This window comes from Bos javanicus, chromosome 29 (assembly GCF_032452875.1).
Source record: "Bos javanicus breed banteng chromosome 29, ARS-OSU_banteng_1.0, whole genome shotgun sequence".
Classification (NCBI taxonomy): Eukaryota; Metazoa; Chordata; class Mammalia; order Artiodactyla; family Bovidae; genus Bos; species Bos javanicus.
The window spans coordinates 25676543-25697002 of NC_083896.1; the positions used below are offsets into that span (position 1 = coordinate 25676543).

At 45.7% G+C, this 20460-nt stretch overlaps 1 pseudogene; it reads left to right on the plus strand.

Annotated features, from left to right (window-relative positions):
• The first annotated feature begins 4933 nt into the window (after nucleotides 1-4933).
• LOC133241117 (non-histone chromosomal protein HMG-14-like) lies at nucleotides 4934-6003 on the plus strand (annotated as a pseudogene).
• The last annotated feature ends 14457 nt before the right edge of the window (nucleotides 6004-20460 follow it).

Genomic DNA, 20460 nt, shown 5'->3' on the forward strand with positions numbered 1-20460 from the left:
TGCCCTTGGAGAAATAAAACAACCCAGAGATGGTGTGAGCAGGTTGGCTGGGCTGTATGGCTCGCATAAAACGGATGGACTACAGACAGATGTTAACTGTGGATTTACTTCAACAAAACAGATTCGAACATGACGAGAGGTTAAACTAATGGTTTAATCATAGTACCTTGCTAGTAAGTCAAGAAAAACCTTGGGGAAAAGCTTCTTTAATGACAGAGCTGTCAACCTAATGTATTAAATCTGGATGAGCAAAGCTTTGTATATCTGAATGTGACGTGACACTCAAGAGCATATGCTGAAACCTGGATTATGAGCTACTTGAGAGCAAGGACCCTAGCTTTCCATCTTCAGAACATGGCAGACAGCAGTAGCTCAATCAATATTTGGGTGAATGAATGTGTGGATGAGTGAACAGATGGACAGAAGGATACATGAATGAATGTAACTGGATAAAATGAGGATGAACAGGGAAGAGTAAATGTCTATGGAACAAATAAATGGATTTGTGATTTTTTTGACTAAAGTTTCACACTATGTATAGAAGTGGGTAGGAACAGGGAGAAAACATTTATTGAGTACTTCCTATATGTCAACATGATACATATATTTTCTTATTTCTTTTTTTTGAACAATGAATCTGGATTTAATGTGCCTGTTTTCAGAATTATAATTAAAATTTTTTTATTACTGAACTGTAGTTGATTTACAATGTTATGTCAGTTTCAGATATATAGCAAAGTGATTCAGTTATACATACATTCATATATGTGTATATATATATTCTTTTTCAGATCCTTTTCCCTTATAGGCTATACAAAATATTAAATATAGGTCCCTGTGATAAACAGTAGGTCCTTATTGTTTATCTATTTTACATAAATGTGTTAAAAGATGCTTACTCCTTGGAAGGAAAGTTATGACCAATCTAGACAGCATATTGAAAAGCAGAGACATTACTTTGCAAACAAAGGTCCATCTAGTCAAGGCTATGGTTTTTCCAGTGGTCATGTATGGATGTGAGAATTGGACTGTGAAGAAAGCTGAGCGCTGAAGAATTGATGCTTTTGAAGTGTGGTGTTGGAGAAGACTCTTGAGAGTCCCTTGGACTGCAAGGAGATCCAACCAGTCCATTCTGAAGGAGATCAGCCAGATCTGATTTCTTTGGAAGGAATGATGCTAAAGCTGAAACTCCAGTACTTTGGCCACCTCATGCGAAGAGTTGACTCACTGGAAAAGTATCTGATGCTGGGAGGGATTGGGGCCAGGAGGAGAAGGGGACGACAGAGGATGAGATGGCTGGATGGCATCACCGACTCGATGGACGTGAGTTTGAGTGAACTCCGGGAATTGGTGAAGGACAGGGAGGCCTGGCGTGCTGCAATTCATGGGGTCGCAAAGAGTCGGACACGACTGAGCGACTGATCAGAACTGAATGTGTATACGGGGCTCCCCAGGTGGCTCAGCGATAAAGAATCTGCCTGCCAATGCAGGAGACACAGATTTGATTGCTGGGTCAGGAAGATCCCCCTGGAGAAGGGAATGGCAACTTACTCTAGTATTCTTGCCTGGGAAATCCCATGGACAGAGAAACCTGGCAGGCTACAGTCCATAGGGTCGCAAAGAATCAGACACGACTTAGTGACTACACAACAACAAGGTGTGTACATGTAATCCCAAATTCCTAATTGATGCACCTCCTTTTCCCTTTTCTCACTTCTAATTGTACCTCTCTGGAGTTGCCTTAATCATCCCCTGTTTGTAGAAAGGGATGCTGAGGCTCAGAGAGGTTACGTAAGGGAACTGGCCAAAGACGCCAGGGTTCCATCTGAGTCTGCCTACTTCCTAAAGCCTGTGGCCTCCCCACCAGGAGTCGGGAGACCTTTCAGGGACCTGGCTTAATAGCCAAGGAAACTGAGGCAGGGAGAAGCATGTGATACGACCACACCCATCAGCAGGCTGTGTGTGAAAAAGAACTGGGGAGCTACTAAGATCTGCTGTCCTCGCCCCTAGAGGGGCCACATGGGGAATGGGGACAGCCTGGAGACACTGAAGTCACCAGGGTGGCATATACAGAGCTGGGGGCTGGGCTCTGGAGCCAGGCTGCCCATTTTGAATCCTGGCTCCATCACTCCCCAAGCACATGTTCTTGGGCAAGTTGGTTAACTTCTTGGTACCTCCAATTCCTTATCTGTAAAATTAAGACAATGACAAAATGACTTCAGGATGACCATGAGCACTAAATGAGCTCTCTGACAGGATCTGGCTCAGAATAAGCCAGTCGTGGACGTTTAGTGACCGTTCCCAGAATCAGCAGCTCTAAGATCCTTTTTGTTGCTCGCTGCTCCAAATCCGGCAACCCCCAACTCAGCATGGTGCTTGAGCCGAAAGGGCCTCCTGGAGGCCTTTTTGCCAGCTGATGTTTGGCAGCAAGAGCTGGGCTAATGGAGACATTCTGAAAGGGAATTGCATTTTCTCTCAGCGGTTTTCAGGTCACAAGTTCAGGTGGCGGGCTCACCTTTTGGTTAGCAAAATCCACTCGTTCCCACCCAATGATGAATGACAAAAACACTCGGAGCCTCAGGGACTTGGGGCCAGCAGCTGCAGCCAGTCATCTAACCATGGAAAAGGAAGGACAAAATTTAAAATTAGGAAGGGAGCCTGGGTGAATCTGAGGCTGTGAAAGGCCAAGGAATATTCCACAAACAGACCATCCAGGAAGACTCCCACATTCTAAAGGGTGTTTTTTCCAGTATGTTCTGATACCTTCAATCTTTGTCATGGGGTGCAAGCCTGAACAGTGGTAAACAACTCTTCATTATTAAACATCTACTATATACGTCAACTATGTTTTATTTCACAAATACGTACATAGCACTTAGGATATGCCGGACAGTGCTAGGCACTATATAAAAATTCATTCATTCAATTGTCATCACCATCCTACAAGGCAGAGACTATTACTACTGCCATTTTACAGAAGCAGAGAGGCACCGAAAGGTGAAGAAATGTGCTCAAACTCAAGAAGCCAACATCTGGTGAAACTGGTGAAACCTTTCATCTGGTGAAACCTTCACTGCTGCACTTCGGAGTGGGTACCAGCTGTCCATCTTTACCCCTAAGAGCACCCAGGAAGACGGCTGTTATTACTCTCCATGTTGCAGTGAGGAGTCAGAGGCACAGGAAGATTAAGTAATGTGTCAAAGCACAGCAGTGAAATTCTGAGTTAATTAACCCCAGGTTTGGAATGAATGCAAAATCTGGGACCCCCTCCCTTGAGGAGCTGACCTGATCTTAAAAATAGTTCAGCAGACTGTTGTTTTTTTTTTTTAAGTGATCACATCACAAATTTTCTGAAATAATGCTAATTTCATGTCATTTTAAAAACAGATTTTCATTAGTGGACTATTATGGTAACCTGTCTCCAAGATGGCCCGAGACACAAGAGACGACTCTACACATGGACATCACCAGATGGTTGATACTGAAATCAAATTGATTATATTCTTTGCAGCCAAAGATGGAGAAGCTCTATACAGTCAGCAAAAACAAGACTGGAAGCTGACTGTGGCTCAGATCATGAACTCCTTATTGCCAAATTCAGACTGAAGTTGAATAAAGTAGGGAAAACCACTAGACCATTCAGGTATGACCCAAATCAAATCCCTTACAATTATACAGTGAAAGTGAGAAATAGATTCAAGGGATTAGATCTGATAGTCAGAGTGCCTGAAGAACTATGGACAGAAGTTCATGACATTGTACAGGAGACAGGGAGCAAGACCATCCCCAAGAAAAAGAAATGCAAAAAGGCAAAATGGTTGTCTGAGAAGGCCTTACAAATAGCTGTGAAAAGAAGCTAAGCAAAAGGCAAAGGAGAAAAGGAAAGATATACCCATTGCAACTGGAGATACGAAAGCCTTCCTCAGTGATCAGTGTAAAGAAATAGAGGAAAACAATAGAATGGGAAAGACTAGAGATCTCATCAAGAAAATTAAAGACACCAAGGAAACATTTCATGCAAAGATGGGCTCAATAAAGGACAGAAACAGTATGGACCTAACAGAAGCAGAAGATATTAAGAAGAGGTGGCAAGAATACACAGAAGAACTATACAAAAAACATCTTCATGACCCAGATAACCACGATGGTGTGATCACTCACCTAGAGCCAGACATCCTGGAATGTGAAGTCAAGTGGGCCTTAGGAAACACCACTAGGAACAAAGCTAGTGGAGGCGATGGAATTCCAGTTGAACTATTTCAAATCCTAAAAGATGATGCTGTCAAAGCACTACATTCAATATGCCAGCAAATTTGGAAAACTCAGCAGTGGCCACAGGACTGGGAAAAGGTCAGTTTTCATTCCAATCCCAAAGAAAGTCTATGCCAAATAATGTTCAAACTACCACACAATTGTACTCATCTCACACGCTAGCAAAGTAATGCTCAAAATTCTCCAAGCCAGGCTTCAACAGTACGTAAACTTTCAGATGTTCAAGCTGGATTTAGAAAGGGCAGAGGAACCAGAGATCAAATTGCCAACATTGTTGAATCATCGAAAAAGCAAGAGAGTTCCAGAGAAACATCTATTTCTACTTTTTGACTATGCCAAACCTTTGACTGTGTGGATCACAACAAACTGGAAAATTCTTCAAGAGATGGGAATACCAGACCACCTGACCTGCCTCTTGAGAAATCTGTATGCAGGTCAGGAAGCAACAGTTAGAACTGGACATGGAACAACAGACTGGTTCCAAATAGGGAAAGGAGTACATCAGGGCTGTATATTGTCACTGTGCTTATTTAACTTACATGTAGAGTACATCATGAGAAACACTGGGCTGGAAGAAGCACAAGCTGGAATCAAGGTTGCCAGGAGAAATATCAATAACTTCAGATATGCAGATGACACCACCCTTATAGCAGAAAGTGAAGAAGAACTAAAGAGCCTCTTGATGGAGGCTACTCAGCTTCGCGAAGGCTCTCAGCGCGCCGCGGCCCTCAGGCACCCGGCTCTCGCCCGCCCCGTCGCCACGATGCCCAAGAGGAAGGTCAGCTCCGCCGAGGGGGCGGCGAAGGAGGAGCCCAAGAGGAGGTCTGCGAGGTTGTCAGCAAAACCGGCTCCTGCAAAAGTGGAAACGAAGCCAAAAAAGGCGGCGGGAAAGGATAAATCTTCAGACAAAAAAGTGCAAACAAAAGGGAAAAGAAGAGCAAAGGGAAAACAGGCCGAAGTGGCCAACCAGGAGACTAAAGAAGACTGACCTGCAGAAAATGGAGAGACTAAAAACGAGGAGAGCCCAGCCTCTGATGAAGCAGAAGAGAAAGAAGCCAAGTCTGATTAATAACCACACACCGAGTCCTGTCAGTGGTCCCTGTTTCCCTTCTTGTACAATCCAGAGGAATATTTTTATCAACTATTTTGTAAATACAAGTTTTTTAGTAGCTCTAGAAACATTTTTAAAAAGGAGGGAATCCACCTCATCCCATTTTTTACGTGTAAATGCTTTTTTTTAAGAGGTGAAATCATTTGCTGGTTGTTTATTTTTTGGTACAACCAGAAAATAGTGGGATATTGGATATGGGAGGCTTTGATTGTCTTGGGTGTCAGCTTAACATTCCATAGATGGGGGGTAGCTTTTATATCCTGTAACACAAAAGCATACTAAATGGCAGTTTGGACTCAGTTGTGCATTTAATGTCTTGAACACTTTAAATTACTTCTCTTCCCATATCGTTTTGGTAGAATTATTTCCTACAGCAAACCACTTTTTGATCTTGGCTCTCCTGGTCAGAATTTTGTGCACTATATTATAACATCTTTGGTCGTGGTAGTCCAGTTTTCCTAGTAACTTGGTTAATGTGCTGTGAACGATTGACAGTTTGGGTATGTAGTGTATATGATATTAAATTGTGAATCAGTGGGACTTATGATGTAACAACATATCAATATTTGAAGATATTGGTACTTGATATCCTGTTAAGGAAAGTTTGCTCCAAATTTTAAGCTGGAAAGTCACTGGAATAACTGTTAAGAATCACAACTACATGATATTTTAGATTTCTGGTACATATGTGAAGAATTGTGTACAAATTGAAATGTCTGTGTAGTGATCCTCAAAACAACCAATGAAATCTCAGTTATAAAAGAAAAAAAAAAAGAGCCTCTTGATGAAAGTGAAAGAGGAGAGTGAAAAAGTTGGCTTAAAACTCAACATTCAGAAAACTAAGATCATGGCATCCGGTCCCATCATTTCATGGCAAATAGATGGGGAAACAGTGGAAACAGTGATAGACTTTATCTTTTGGGGCTCCAAAATCACTGCAGATGGTGACTACAGCCATGAAATTAAAAGACGCTTGCTCCTTTGAAGAAAAGTTATGACCAACGTAGACAGAATATTAAAAAGCAGAGACATTACTTTGCCAACAAAGGTCCATCTAGTCAAAGCTATGGTTTTTCCAGTAGTCATGTATGGATGTGAGAGTTGGACTATAAAGAAAGCTGAGCACCAAAGAAGTGATGCTTTTGAACTGTGGTGTTGGAGAAGACTCTTGAGAGTCCCTTGGATTGCAAGGAGATCCAACCAGTCCATCCTAAGGGAAATCAGTCCTGAATATTCATTGGAAGGACTGATGTTGAAGCTGAAACTCCAGTACTTTGGCCACCTGATGCGAAGAGCTGACTCATTGGAAAACACCCTGATGCTGGGAAAGACTGAAGGTGGGAGGAGAAGGGGACAACAGAGGATGAGATGGTTGGATGGCATCACCGACTCCATGGACATGAGTTTGAGTAAACTCTGGGAGTTGATGATGGACAAGGAGCCCTGGCATGCTGCAGTCCATGGGGTTGCAAAGAGTCAGACATGACTGAGAGACTGAACTGAACTGCAGATGTCCCGGGCGATCCTGGCCTAGTATCTGTGCCCTTGCAAAGCCCTCTCCTACCCTGTACCAGACTGACCTGTGTGACAGATTGGATGCTGCAGACCTAACGATGTGAGCTTCTGAGGCTAGACAACAAAACACACTGGGGCTTCTGCCTTGCTCTTACTTGAGTTACTTGCTTTAGAGGAAATATCTGCCATGTTGTAAGGATACTCAAGCAGCCCTTTGGAGAGGTGCACCCAATGAGAAACTGAAGCCTCTCCCACCATGAGCACTAACTTGTCAGGCCTCTGAGTGGATGTCTTAGAAGTGGATCCTCCAGTCCCCTTGGAACCTTCAGATGAACACAGTCCTGCCTAACATCTGCATTTCAACCTCCTGAGAGACCCGGAGCCAGACCCACCCAGCCAAGCTGCTTCCAGATGCCTGACTCCCAGAAACTCTGAGATGATGTTTATTGTTCTAATCCACTAAATTTGGGGTAGTTTATTACACAAGAGAAAACAAATTACGTATCTAAACATGAACTTTTTTTAACCCTTTGAAGGTAATTTTTTTAAAATCAGAAAAATCCTGAGAATGTGTCTCAATAGTCTATTTGGAAAATAGCAATCATACTATGACTCTGATTCTCACCTAATTCCATAGCCCCCAGGCTCTCTACAGCCCTAGTTTGTGTAGAATTTCCTTCTCTTCAGACCTGCTATTCTTAGAAACCTTTTCTTTTGGGGTCTCAGCTGTATTCACTGTGTTAGATGACCAGTTTGGGACAATGTGATCTCTAAATCCAACACTATACCTGCAGCCTCCATTCGGTATCCTCTCTCCTCTCTCCTGCCCTCAGTGGCCCTCCATTACCTATGCTGAAACATCACTTAATCAGAGAAGCCCTGGTAGCAACGTCTGCCACTCCCCCTGACTCCAGCACTGCCATCCTCCTTACCAGGTTAATTTTTTTTCTCTATAAGTCTTATTGCATCACACACACACACACACACATACACACACACACACACCCTGGTGGCTCAGTGGTAAGGAATCTGCCTGCCGATGTAGGAGACATAGGTTTGATCTCTGGATCAGAAAGATCCCCTGGAGAAGGAAATGGCAACCCACTCCAGTATTCTTGCCTGGGAAATCCCATGAACAGAAGAGCCTGGCGGGCTACAGCCCATGGAATCTCAGAAGAGTTGGACACAACTTAGTGACTGAACAACAACAACTGAATACATATATATGGTTGTTCATTGTCTTCCCTCCCATCCATGCATTTAGGTTTTATGAGAACATAGATACAGTGCCTAGAACAGTTCCTAGAACACAACTTGGCCCTCGGTGGATGTTTGCTGAATGAATAAGTGAGAGCTTTTTCATGTTCAAGTGCTCCTATATGCTCTGCAGTCCAGAAATGTTACTCAGCATATTTCACAGGCTGTATGTTACCAGTCAGTGTCACCTCCTCCAGGCGGTTTTCCTTTTCCCAGTCTTAACCCTGATTCCTTCTGGGCTCTCACAGCTGGTTTGCCTTCGTCTGTCACAGCTAGAAACATAGCACCCTGCGGTGGCCTGCTGCAAGCCTGTCATTCCCATTTGAGTCTGTGCATCTGGACCCTTGCCTCACTTCTGGTTGTTCTAACCAAGAGCCTGGTGCTCAGCTGAATGAAAGAAACAGCCGAGGTGAGATAAGGAAAGAGCAAGTGCATAGAAAACAGTTTTCCCAAGGGCACTTAATGGTCACAGGCTGATCAGACAGTTGAGCCCATGCTGTGACCTGAGGGGCTGACATACTTCCCAACTGTCCAGCCACAGTTACCCCCCAGTCCCCTGGAGACCGGCCCTAGCAGGCCTGCCTGTCAGGTGTCCCCTTATCTGTTCCCAGGACTCTCCCTTGAGGGACAGAGATGAAGTCCAGCAGGGGCAGAGGGAGGAATGGGTATGGTAGTCTTGGTCAGGAGCCCCAGCATCATTAAAGCCCAGAGGTCAGCTGGGGTCTGCAGGAGGCTCACCAGGAGTTGGGAGAGGAGGGCTGGAAGGAGGGTAGTGGGGACCCAAAGACCAGCTGAACTCATCCTGGTGAGTTCAGGGCAAGCTGGGCAAGCGTTCAGGATTCTGGAGCATCCAGTGGTTTTCAATCAGGTGGTATACATCAGAATTACCTGCAAAGCATCTTGCAGGGATTCAGGAATCTTGAGGTGGGGTCCTGGTACCTGTGTGATTAAGCTCCACAGGTGAGTCTGACGTATGACATGAGTCGAGAACTTGGGAGCACAAGCTTTGCAACAGACACATCCAGGTTCAAGCCCTAGCTCAGTAACTAATGATCTGTGTGGCAATAACTCTCTGAGCCTTACTCTCATCATCTGTAAAATGAGGACAACTTTACAGGGAGGTTTGAGGATTAAATGACATACTGACATTGCTTAGCAATGAGTTGTGTATTTAATAAGTGTGTAAGCACTAGTAAATGGTGGCTCAAAGAAAAAAAGTTTGGGGCCTAGGAAGAATAAGAATCTATGGGCCTTGGGTATTCCCTGACTCTCCAGTGGTTAGGACAGACTCAAGGTTTTCACTGCCATGGCCCAGTTCAATTCCTGGTCAAGGAACTAAGATTCTGTAAGCCATGTGGAACAGCCAGAAAAAAAGAACCTATGAGCCAAACCGTTGTCACCTATGAACCAAGAACCCAAGAGAACCCTGATCTGAGTCCCAGGACAACTAAATGAGTTGTAACAGGAAGTTAGAACAGTTGTAACTATTAGTAACAGGAAGCCCCAAGCCAGGGGCTGCTCCTGCCCACAGTGACCTGACTGGGCTCCTCTGCCACCCTCATCCCACCTCTTCCACCTGCCTTGTCGGCTCTTCCAAGGAGGACAGCCCCTTCTGCAGGAGAGTCAAGGCCAGGGCTTCCACACCATGGCCCCTGGGCCAGCTGCTCATCTGTCAGGGGCCCATGTCCCCAAGGCCACCGCTCTGTGGAGCTCAGCCTGGTCTGCAGGGGCCAGGCCAGCTTCTGTCTGCACCACAGCCGCGGGCCCTGCCAGAGGAGAGATAAACCAATCTCTTGCTAAGAGGATTTGCGAAATAGACAGCACATTAACTAAGCATATGCAGCTCCTGGGCTGATGTCTTGCTTTCTTTTCTGCCTTCTTCTTTTCTTTTTTTTGAAGCAAAATAATTTCTCTTCCTCCAGAGGACAGAGAATTGAACTCTACTCTCTGGCTGGCGTTTTTTCAATCCCAGGACCTTTACTCTGGTCAGAGAAGATGCTGGAAGGGAATGCTCAGGAAGAATGGTGGTGAATAAAGCCATTCTCTCAGACAGATTTAAAAGCAGACTTGTCACTTCAACCCCTCCTGCCACCTGCCCCACCCTGAAGGCTCCATCTTGCCAGAGAGGGCTGAGTCAACCAGCTGGGGGATTCCTGTTCACAAGCTCCCTATAGAGCCAGCCCCTTCAAGACTTGGGATCATTCAGACAAACCTAGCTTTCTTCTAATAGGTAAATAGCAAGTCAGGTTTAATTCTAAATAAGGACACTATTTCACATCCATTGCATTCATGCAGACATTACAGAGAGGCTTAAAAGAAGAAAATAAAATCACTAAAACCCACATCTTAGAGAGAAGCACTGCCAATGCGTTTTCCTCCTGACTTCTCTACAGATACACACACACACACAGACCACGCTGTACAAACACATGTGCCACGTGCTTCCTAATTTCCACTGAAATGTCTTTTGATTATCTCTGTCATGGCAGTACTAGCGACGATGGCACAGATACTTTTCATTACAGGACAGTGTCCCATTGGAGGAGAAGGAAAATGGAAGGGAGAGGAGGTGGGGGAGGAGAAGAGAAGTATTGCCAGATCTCACCCAGGGATTACCCTGAGTTGGGCACTGCACTAAGGGCTTTACATACCTTGTTTTAGTCTATCCTGAGGACAACATCACAGACCTATGTTACTATTTTCTTCTTTTATTTTTTTTTCTTCTTTTTGAGACCTGTGCTATTATTAGCAGCCTACTTTTATAGATGATAAAACTACAGTTCAGAGGGATGAAGGAAAAGTGGTTCCAGTTCCAGGGTAGGTAAGGGGCCGAGGTGAGGCTTAAATCCAGTCTCTCTAACTCCAGACTCCACCGCCTGGGCTCTTAACCACTGTTCTATCATGTAACCATCTAATCTCTAACCTAAACAGAGTTTTATTCTTATAGAAAGACCTTTTAAATTTATCTTTTGGCCATGTCAGGTGGCATATGGGATCTTAGCTCCCAACCAAGGATTGAACCTGGGTCCCCTGCGTTGGAAGCAAGGAGTCTTAACCACTGGACTGCTAGTGGAGTCCCATAGATGGACCTTATATGGAGACATGTGAGCTGATCAGGCTCCTTTCAGCCTTCCTGATCAGGAGGTTTATCCTCTTCCTTCCCTGGGGTATGACTTTTATTTTCATAGTCCATGATGGCTGTGAGAGCTACAGCCATCATATCAAAATTCCGTGCAGCCAGATGGAGGAAGTAACAAAGAAGGATGTGGCCCCTCTCTTTGTCTGCTGATACACAACTTAGAAAACTTAGTAAAATATCCACATTTAGCTACAAGGGAAGCTGGGAAGTATAGTGTTTAGCAGCATCCATATGCACCTAGCTTAATATTGGAGTTTTGTTGACAATGGAAGAAAAAAAAATGTATGTTCCAGTCCCCCTGTAGATCTAGGTACTAGGAAAGCGTTGGGCCTGAAGGTCAGGCATAATTTGGGCAAGGAAAAGCTATCTCCAGAAAAACATTATAATCATGACAGTTAGCATTTATCCAGTACAGAGTATGGTCCAACACTGAAGCTAGGGCTTATATGTCCTCTCTGATCTCACAGGAGAGAGTTGAAAATCAAGCCCAGATGATTCTCTCTTACATACGGAGTACCTACTCTGTGCATTTCATTCTGACGTCTGACATCCAGGCCTCTGCTTTGCCTCACAAGATGACCTCCTGCAAGGAAGGAACTATGACCCCCATTTCACCGATGAATTGAATGTAGCAAAGTGATACAAGTTGTTCACATCAGCTGTGAATAGTGAAGCTAGAAGTAAGCACCACTCCATCTGAAACAGCTTCCTTCATAGCTCAGTTGGTAAAGAATCCGCCTGCAATGCAGGAGACCCAGGTTCAATTCCTGGGCTGGGAAAATCTGCTGGAAAAGGGATAGGCTACCCACTCCAATATTCTTGGGCTTCCCTGGTGGCTCAGCTGGTAAAGAATCTGTCTGCAATACAGGAGACCTGGGTTTGATCCCTGGATTGGAAAGATCCAGAAGTACTGTAATTGAAATGTGAGGCCTCCTGGACAGTTTGTCTAATGTTTTGGGGCTTCCCTTGTGACTCAGCTGGGTAAAGAATCTGCCCACAATGCGGGAGACCTGGGTTCAATCCCTGGGTCAAGAAGATCCCCTGGAGAAGGGAAAGGCTACCCACTCTAGTATTCTGGCCTGGAGAATTCCATGGACTGTATAGTCCATGGGGTCTCAAAGAGTCAGACACGACTGAGCGACTTTCACTTTCTGTCTGAAACCAAAATCTCTGTCTTTTCCCTGTGATAATGCAGAATGCCCCTTTCCTCAAGGAAGCATAGTGTTAGAAGTGAGAGCAGAGAGAAGAAGGTACCACAATGTCAGACTATAGAACTCTCTTCCTCCCTTCTCCCCATCTCTATAGTGGCTTAAGACACCAGTGTGGAGTCCAGAGTCGAGGTGCATGTGGGGCTTCAGCAAAGGTGTGGTCTCTGGGAAAGGGATGAGGGTCTTGGGCCTTCATAGTTCCAGGGACCCTCCCTTGGCTGAGACAGTCTCACCACCTCTCCTGATGGGGTGAGAGGGCCTCCTGGACACTGCCCGCCCTTTCCAGGGAGAAGCAGACCCTTGGAGAACAATAGAGATGCTGTGTCTGGGACAGTACTGACTACACAACAGGCTCCTGAGAGCAGACACCCCAGTGTCCTCCAATAGACTGGCCTGTCCAAGTGACTCAAAGTACCCCAGTGGAGAAAACTGTCTGCTTTTCTTCAAAGACATGAGGACAGGCAGGGCCACCCTGCAGACTGGCAGTTCTATTGGTTGGCATCTGAAATGCTGCACCAAGAACTTGGCCGCATGCCTTGCACATTTATTGCTGCTCAGTTGCTAAGTTGTGTCCAACTCTTTTGCAACCCCATGACTACAGCCTGCCAGGCTCCTCTGTCCATGGAATTTCCCAGGCAAGAATATTGGAGTGGGTTTCCATTTCTTCCTCCAAGGGATCTTCCTGACCCAGGGATCGAACCCACGTCTCCTGCATTGGCAGGCAGCTTCTTTACCACTGAGCCACAGGGGAAGCTCCTGCCTTGCACAGAGGCACACTCAATAAATGGCAGCTTGGTACGTGTCAGTAATGATACAGTGATAAATGCTTGTTTATTAGAGTTATTTTTAGGTGCCGCTATTGAGAACTAACTAGGTGCTAAGCACAGAATGTTCTGTTCACTAACTTAATTCTTATATCCACACTGTGGGGTGTTATGACCCCCCAGTCGCCAGTTCAGAGGTGAAGAAACTGGTCTTATGAAAAAAAGCACTGAAGGTGCACAGCTGGGAAGGGGCAGGCCTGCGATGTGAACCCAAGGCCATCTGACTCCAGCATCCTCACCCTACCCTGATCTTCCTTCACCACCTGTACATCAGCAAGATCCAAAATGGCCTGCCCGAGTTATTCTCAAGGAGAATACACTCTATGCACAGCCATTCCCTGCCTGGTTAACATCTACAGATTGAATCCACGAAAGGGATGACGAATCCTCAAATGTATGGAAATGTTACTGGTCTAGTAAACTTGGTGACGGCATCACCATTTATAGTAGCTTTCGGTCACTTTGTGGGCTTCCCTGGTGGCTCAGTGGGGAAAGAATCTGCCTTCAATGCAGGAGACCTGGGTTCGATCCATGGGTTGGGGACATCCCCCAGAGAGGAGAACAGCTACCCACTCCAGTATTCTGGCCTAGAAAAATCCATGGATTGTATAGAATCTAATAGAAGTTAAAGGATAAGAATGCATGTATTCAACTCGATTCCCAGGTGCCATATTTAAATATTAAATTCAGGTGACTTTTGGAGACCATGTGTCCCCCAAGGAGTGACTGCAGTCGTTGAATTAACAGAGGCAGAGAGGATGTTTGAGGGTAGATGGGCTTTCAGTGTCTCCCAAATCAAGCCCTATATGCTGGGAACTTCCTGGTAGTCTGGCCCCAGGCAGGAAGGGAGGATAAAGATGGAAGAAGTAAGTGAACCTTCCCTTCCTCTTCTCCACTCTATCACCTCCCACTTGGACTTGAAACCCAGAGGAAATCTGAAGTTATAGGGTTCTGGCATGAAAAGTCACAGATAGGAAGAGCCTTGGATAGTATCATCTGGCCTCAAGACTCTCCAGAAATCCACACATGCCCTTTGTGGGTGGGAACATCAGCACTTGAACTGGGCAAGTGACTTGCCTAAGGTCACACAGCAAGTTTATAGCCTGCTGAGGAGCTAGTGACTCCAGACTCCCAGGCCTGTGCTTTGTCCTTGGCACCTTGTTGATTTCCACACCTTGTTGATTTCCAGAGGGCAGGTCCAGGGAGGTGCTTGTGGTAAGTTTCAGGGCAGGACCAAGGTGCAACAGAGTCTGCAGCCTCAGCCTCCAGGGAACAGGAAGGACTGAAGACATCTCCAGAAACTGGGATTTCTCCTGGCCTTGGGGATAAAGCTGTTCCATCACCTTATATGGAAGTCCTCCCTAGCTCTGTCTGGATGAGTGCCTGCTGGGCCAGGGGTGAGGGCAGGCAGCTGCCAGAGACTCAACACTGGGAGGTTTCTCTTGCACCTGCTGGCCCATCCATCAGCCCTTTTCTTGCCTGACTCTAGTGGCCAGCGCCAGTGGGGCTGAAGAGGTTGTGGGCTGGCAGGCTGGCAGCTCAGGGGTTGGCAGGCTGATAATAGAAGGGTTGGGGTCAGAGTGAACAAAGCCTAGAGCCATCTCCCTCTGGGAAAGAAAGAAAACCAGACCTTCCCTAGGAAGGTCCAGCCCTGGGAACAGGGAACAATCACAGCCCAGAATCTAGGATTACAGACCTCAGGGTCCAGGTGAAGGCCTCTCAGGGTCAACAGCTAAAGAGTCCCTTTATCTAGACAAAAACACCCCACACAGTTAGCTGAGCTGCTCATCTGGGGCAGGATTTACCTGGGGACTGTTACAGTTCCTGAGAAAGAGATACTTGCTAACAGCCAGGTTTTGCAATAATGGAACTAGAAGCAATCTCCCTGTCATCGGAGGGTGTATGAGAAGTGGTTGAATCAGTAACTAAGGATGCTGCAGAGGTGACCGACCCCCAAGCACCTCCAACCTCTCAAAGCAAAAGGCAGCACAGTGCAAAGAGAGCCAGACTTTAATTAGCATATTCATTCTCTGAGGGCCTGGGGAGACTGTGTGTGTGTGTGTGTGTGTGTGTGAATAGTCACAAATCCAAGGGCATAGAGAAGAGAGAAACCTGCATTGCCAGACTCAAGAGACAGAAGACATAATACCTTATAGCAACACTGCGCTTGAAGCCCATCTCACCACGATCTGTGACACCCCAGGGTGGGCAGGGCCCTGAGGATGAACCCTTCTGAATTAAACATTTGGGCTTTAGCATCAAGAGACTATGGTTTGAATTCTGACTCTGCCACTTCCTGGGCAAATTACTTTGCCTCTCTGCCCTTCCATCTTTCCTCCTGAAAACCAAGGAGGCTTACAGTTCCACTGACTTACCTACAACAAGGGGTTGTAGGATCTGATTAGAGCAAAGGGCAGGCTGGAGGACTTGCACCTAGGAAGCTAGGCTCCATAAGTGAAAGCTGGCATTTGTGAGAGCACAGGAGCATGGGGCTGGACAGTGGCTCACAGGGACAAGAGGCATGGGGTGGGGGGCATTAGCCGCTGTGTCAGCCCCAGCCCTTCCCAAAAGCTTCCCCCACCACACACAGGTATACAGGTGTATGTGACTGCAGAGTCTCTGTAACTCCCCAGCAGAACGGCACTCAGGACAAGGCTGAAAGTTATCCCACCTGCCTTGAAGAGTACCTCATTTACCCCTGCAATAAGCAGCACTAAGCTGTGCTGAGAATTGCTAAGGTGGTGCTGACACAGATTCTCCTCCACGTCACTGCCTACCCGGCCAGCTCAGGCTGACTTCTTAGCCTTTCAGGACCTCACTGGATCCATGCCAACTGCTTTGACTTGCAAAAGCTGCTGGGGAGGACAGTGCCGAGCAGTCAGGGAGGTTCTCGCCAACTCCACTGAGACCTGACGGTCCCCAGTCATCAGCGTCAGCAGGCCACCTCCATTGACAGTCAGTTTACACTGTCCTCAAGCATCGCTTGGGCTGAGTCCTCATTCAAGAAAAACTGCCTTCTTTTCATTTGATAATTACTCTGGGGTCCAAGGGAAATTCATCTTGATGTGGATTCTGGAGCTGAGGTCTTCCTCTTTCCAGTGGCTATATAGGTGCCCTTTAGTTTTACCATCTGTAAAATGGGAATAAAAATGGCACCACTTTTTGGGGTTGCTGTGAAATGTAATTAGATTACAGTAAACATAAAGTTCTGAGCATAGTGCTTGCACATAGCGCTTTCTCAATAAGTGGATACTACATTTAAAATTTGTTGCTGTTGTTCAGCCGCTAAGTTGTGTTCAACTTTTTGCAACCCCATGGACTGCACCACACCAGGCTCCTCTGTCCTCCACTATCTCCTGGTGTTTGCTCAAACTCATGTCCTTTGAGTCGATGTTGCCATCCAACCATCTCATCCTCAGTCACCCCTTCTCCTCCTGCCCTCTATCTTTCCCAACATCACAGTCTTTCCCAATTAGTAAGTTTTCCCCGTTAGGTGGCTAAAGTATTGGAGTTTCAGCTTCATCATCAGTCCTTTCAAAAAAATATTGAGGGTTGATTTCCTTTAGGATTGGCTAGTTTGATCTTGCTGTCCAAGGGACTCTCAAGAGTCTTCTCCAACACCACAATTGAAAACCATCAGTTCTTCAGCCCTCCGCCTTCCTTATGGTCCAGCTCTCACATCCGTTCGTGACTACTGGAAAAACCATGGCTTTGACTGTGGACCTTTGTTGGCAAAGTGATGTTTCTGCTTTTAGGTTTGTCATAGCCTTTTTTCCAAGAAGCAAGCATCTTTTAATTTCTTGGCTACAGTCACCATTCACAGTGATTTTGGAGCCCAAGAAAATAAAGCCTGTCATTGTTTCTACCTTTTCCCCTTCTATTTGCCATGAAGTGATGAGGATGCCATGATCTTATTTTTTTTAATGTTGAGTTTTAAGCCAGCTTTTTGACTCCCCTCTTTCACGCTCATCAAGAGGCTCTTCAGTTCCTCTTCACTTTCTGTCATTAGAGCAGTATCATCTGCATATCTGAGGCTGTTACTTCTCCAAGCAATCTTGATTCCAGCTTGTGAGTCATCCAGCCGGGCATTGCACATGATGTACTCTTCATATAAATTAAATAAGCAGGGTGACAATATACAGCCTTGTTGTACTCCTTTCCCAATTTAAACCAGTCCATCGTTTCATGTCTGATTCTAACTGTTGCTTCTTGACCCGCATACAGGTTTCTCAGGAGACACTTATAAGGTAGTCCTGTACTCCCATCTCTTAAAGAATTTTCCACTTTGTTGTGATCCACACAGTCAAAGGCTTTAGCGTGGTCAATAAAGCAGAAGTTTTTCTGTAATTCCCTTGTTTTCTCCATGATCTGTCAAACGTTGGCAAATGTAATTTGTAATTTCCTTTCATTTTTCTTTAGAAAAAGCATTAAGAATTTCTCACCTGAGCCAGACCTCCTGTTTATTTGCCTAGATGCTGTCTTTGACAGTTAATGCTAAGGGCAACCTGTGAGTGATGGTATGGAAACCAGCTGTCATTGATCATTCACTATTAAAAGTAAGTAGTGAGGGATAGATCCCTTCTTGCCCTTCCCCATCTTTGTGGGCCATCCCTGAGACACACTGTAGATATTCAATGGCCTTTTAAAGCACATTGGTCTACCTACTATGTCAATACACTTTACCAAAAGGCATGTCTCAAGACACCATTATTGTAGAATGGAAGTTTAACAGTCACAAGAGTAGCCTTGAAATATAGACCATTTACTACACATTTACCATTAAGAGCTGCTGCTGCTGCTAAGTCGCTTCAGTCGTGTCTGACTCTGTGCGACCCCATAGACGGCAGCCCACCAGGCTCCCCCATCCCTGGGATTCTCCAGGCAAGAATACTGGAGTGGGTTGCCATTTCCTTCTCCAATGCATGAAAGTGAAAAGTGAAAGTGAAGTCGCACAGTCATGTTTGACTCCTAGCGACCCCAGGGACTGCAGCCTACCAGGCTCCTCTGTCCATGGAATTTTCCAGGCAAGAGTATTGGAGTGGGTTGCCATTGCCTTCTCCTGATTAAGAGCTGAGCTTGCACTAAATACTTCACAGGGATTATTTCAATCTTCCAAATAATCTCACAGGCATGGCTATTACTATTGTCCCAATTTTACAGATGAGTGAAGCAGAAATTTCAAGGGGTCATCTGTCCAAGATCACATAATTAGTAAGTGAAAGAGCCAGGATTTGATCGCAAGTCTTTCTGCCTCCAGAACCCCATCTCTTAAACATTGTTCAGATAGGTATCAGGACATAGTTACAAGACAAAAGTGAGGCTTAAGAGCTTTACAGAGCATGGATATAGATGTCTCCAGTTGGGGTCTCACTGAATGACACAGCCTACGTGTCTGAGACAGCTCTTCCAAAACCTTGTTCCCTCCCACAGAGCCCTGGGACTAGTCTCCAAGCCACAGTTCATAGGCCCAGCCACGAGGCTAGACCCTTATCTGGCTCCTGGTTCTTGCACCAACTGGAGGCTACCTTTGTCCTTATCCATCCAGCACAGATGCCAAAAGCTGGAGATTCTCTGGGGACCCCTTGGGGAGTACTTAAGGGTGTGGCATTCTTGGGGATACTGATGCTCTGATTCAGTAGTGGACCAAAAATTGCAAGTGGCCCTAAGAGCCAACCCTGTAAACTATCCCGCAGTCCCTGGCCCACACTGGAGGAGCTGGACATTCCCACGTAGAGGCCTCCAGAGTTCCTCCAAAGGCTGACTGCTCAGCCCCCCAGACCATCATCTGCTCTCCCTCTTGTACAGGCTCCATCTGCAGAGGGCACGATGGGCCAGTGAGCAGCTCCAAAGAGAGAGTCCAGAGAAGGAAAGCATGAATGGGAAAAGACAGATAGACAAAGCTCCCAGCAGCAGCTGCTCAGGGAGGCTGGATTCTCACCTCTAATCTACTTCTGCAGATTATGCATCATTCAGTCAATGGGGGAGAAATACCACGATTTACATGACAAGGACCAAAGGAGAGAATTATGGCAAATCAATTCTGCATGAGGAGATAAAGCCCCATATTTAATGTATGCGGTGAAAGGTAGAAATTCAATTCTCATAACGTCAGATGAAGCTGATTAAAACTGACATTCATTATTAGTATGATGATTTTTCCCTCTCTTCTTGGACTTGAACAAACAAGCCCCATAAAGACGGGGTTGTAGAACACCATCGTGAATGGGCAAGTGAATGAAGAAAGGGCGGCTCTGGCCATTGCCACGGACGATCCCTCTGGAGAAGGAGCTATGGGAATAGCACCAAATACTCTCGCTGACGCTGGCAAAGACCAGACAGGATAGCATGGCCTTGGGAAGTACTGGCTGAGCCCTATGCAAGCCACATGGCCAGCAGCGAGTCACTCTTCCCTCTCTGAGCCCAGCTTCTTTTTGGCCAAATGAGAGGCAGCAGACTCCCTGCAGTGCTCCCCAAAGCTCACCTAAGGATACCTCATGAAAGGGGGTCTTTTAACCAAATATGTGAGGCTGTCCCACAGACCAGATCCTTCTCTGGGCCCTTCACAATGCACATTAGCAAAGTGAAGGCTCTAAAGAGTTGTACAGCAAAGAAACCCCTGCTGAATTTTGTTTAACCCTGGGTTTTCTTAGATCAGGGTTGGCAGAGTTTTTCTGACAGTAAATATTTTAGGTTTGGCAGACCATACAGTTATTAACACAACCACTCAACTCTATAACTGTCGAGTGAGACCAGCCCTAGAGAAAAGGTAAACAAAAAGGTGTACTCCCATAAAACTTCACTTAAAAACATAGCTCTGAGCCATAGTGGGTCAATCTTTGCCCTAGACCATGAACTACTGCAGCCTCCAACCTTCTTTTCTATGCAAAACTTACTAACAGGTCAAAAAGTGAAATGGGTAGGGGGTTAGGTCTAAATCCCAGTTCCGTTGGGCAGTAATTTTGAATCCTTGGGTAAATGAGCTCTGTTACAGCTCCTGGTACATAGATGGATGGGTGGGTGGGTAGGGTGTTCAACATGACAATTTACTGTAAGAATATACCTAAGGCACTTGCCACAGCAACTGTCACATAAATGCTCAATAACCATGTTGCTGAGGATAGTTATTAATAATAA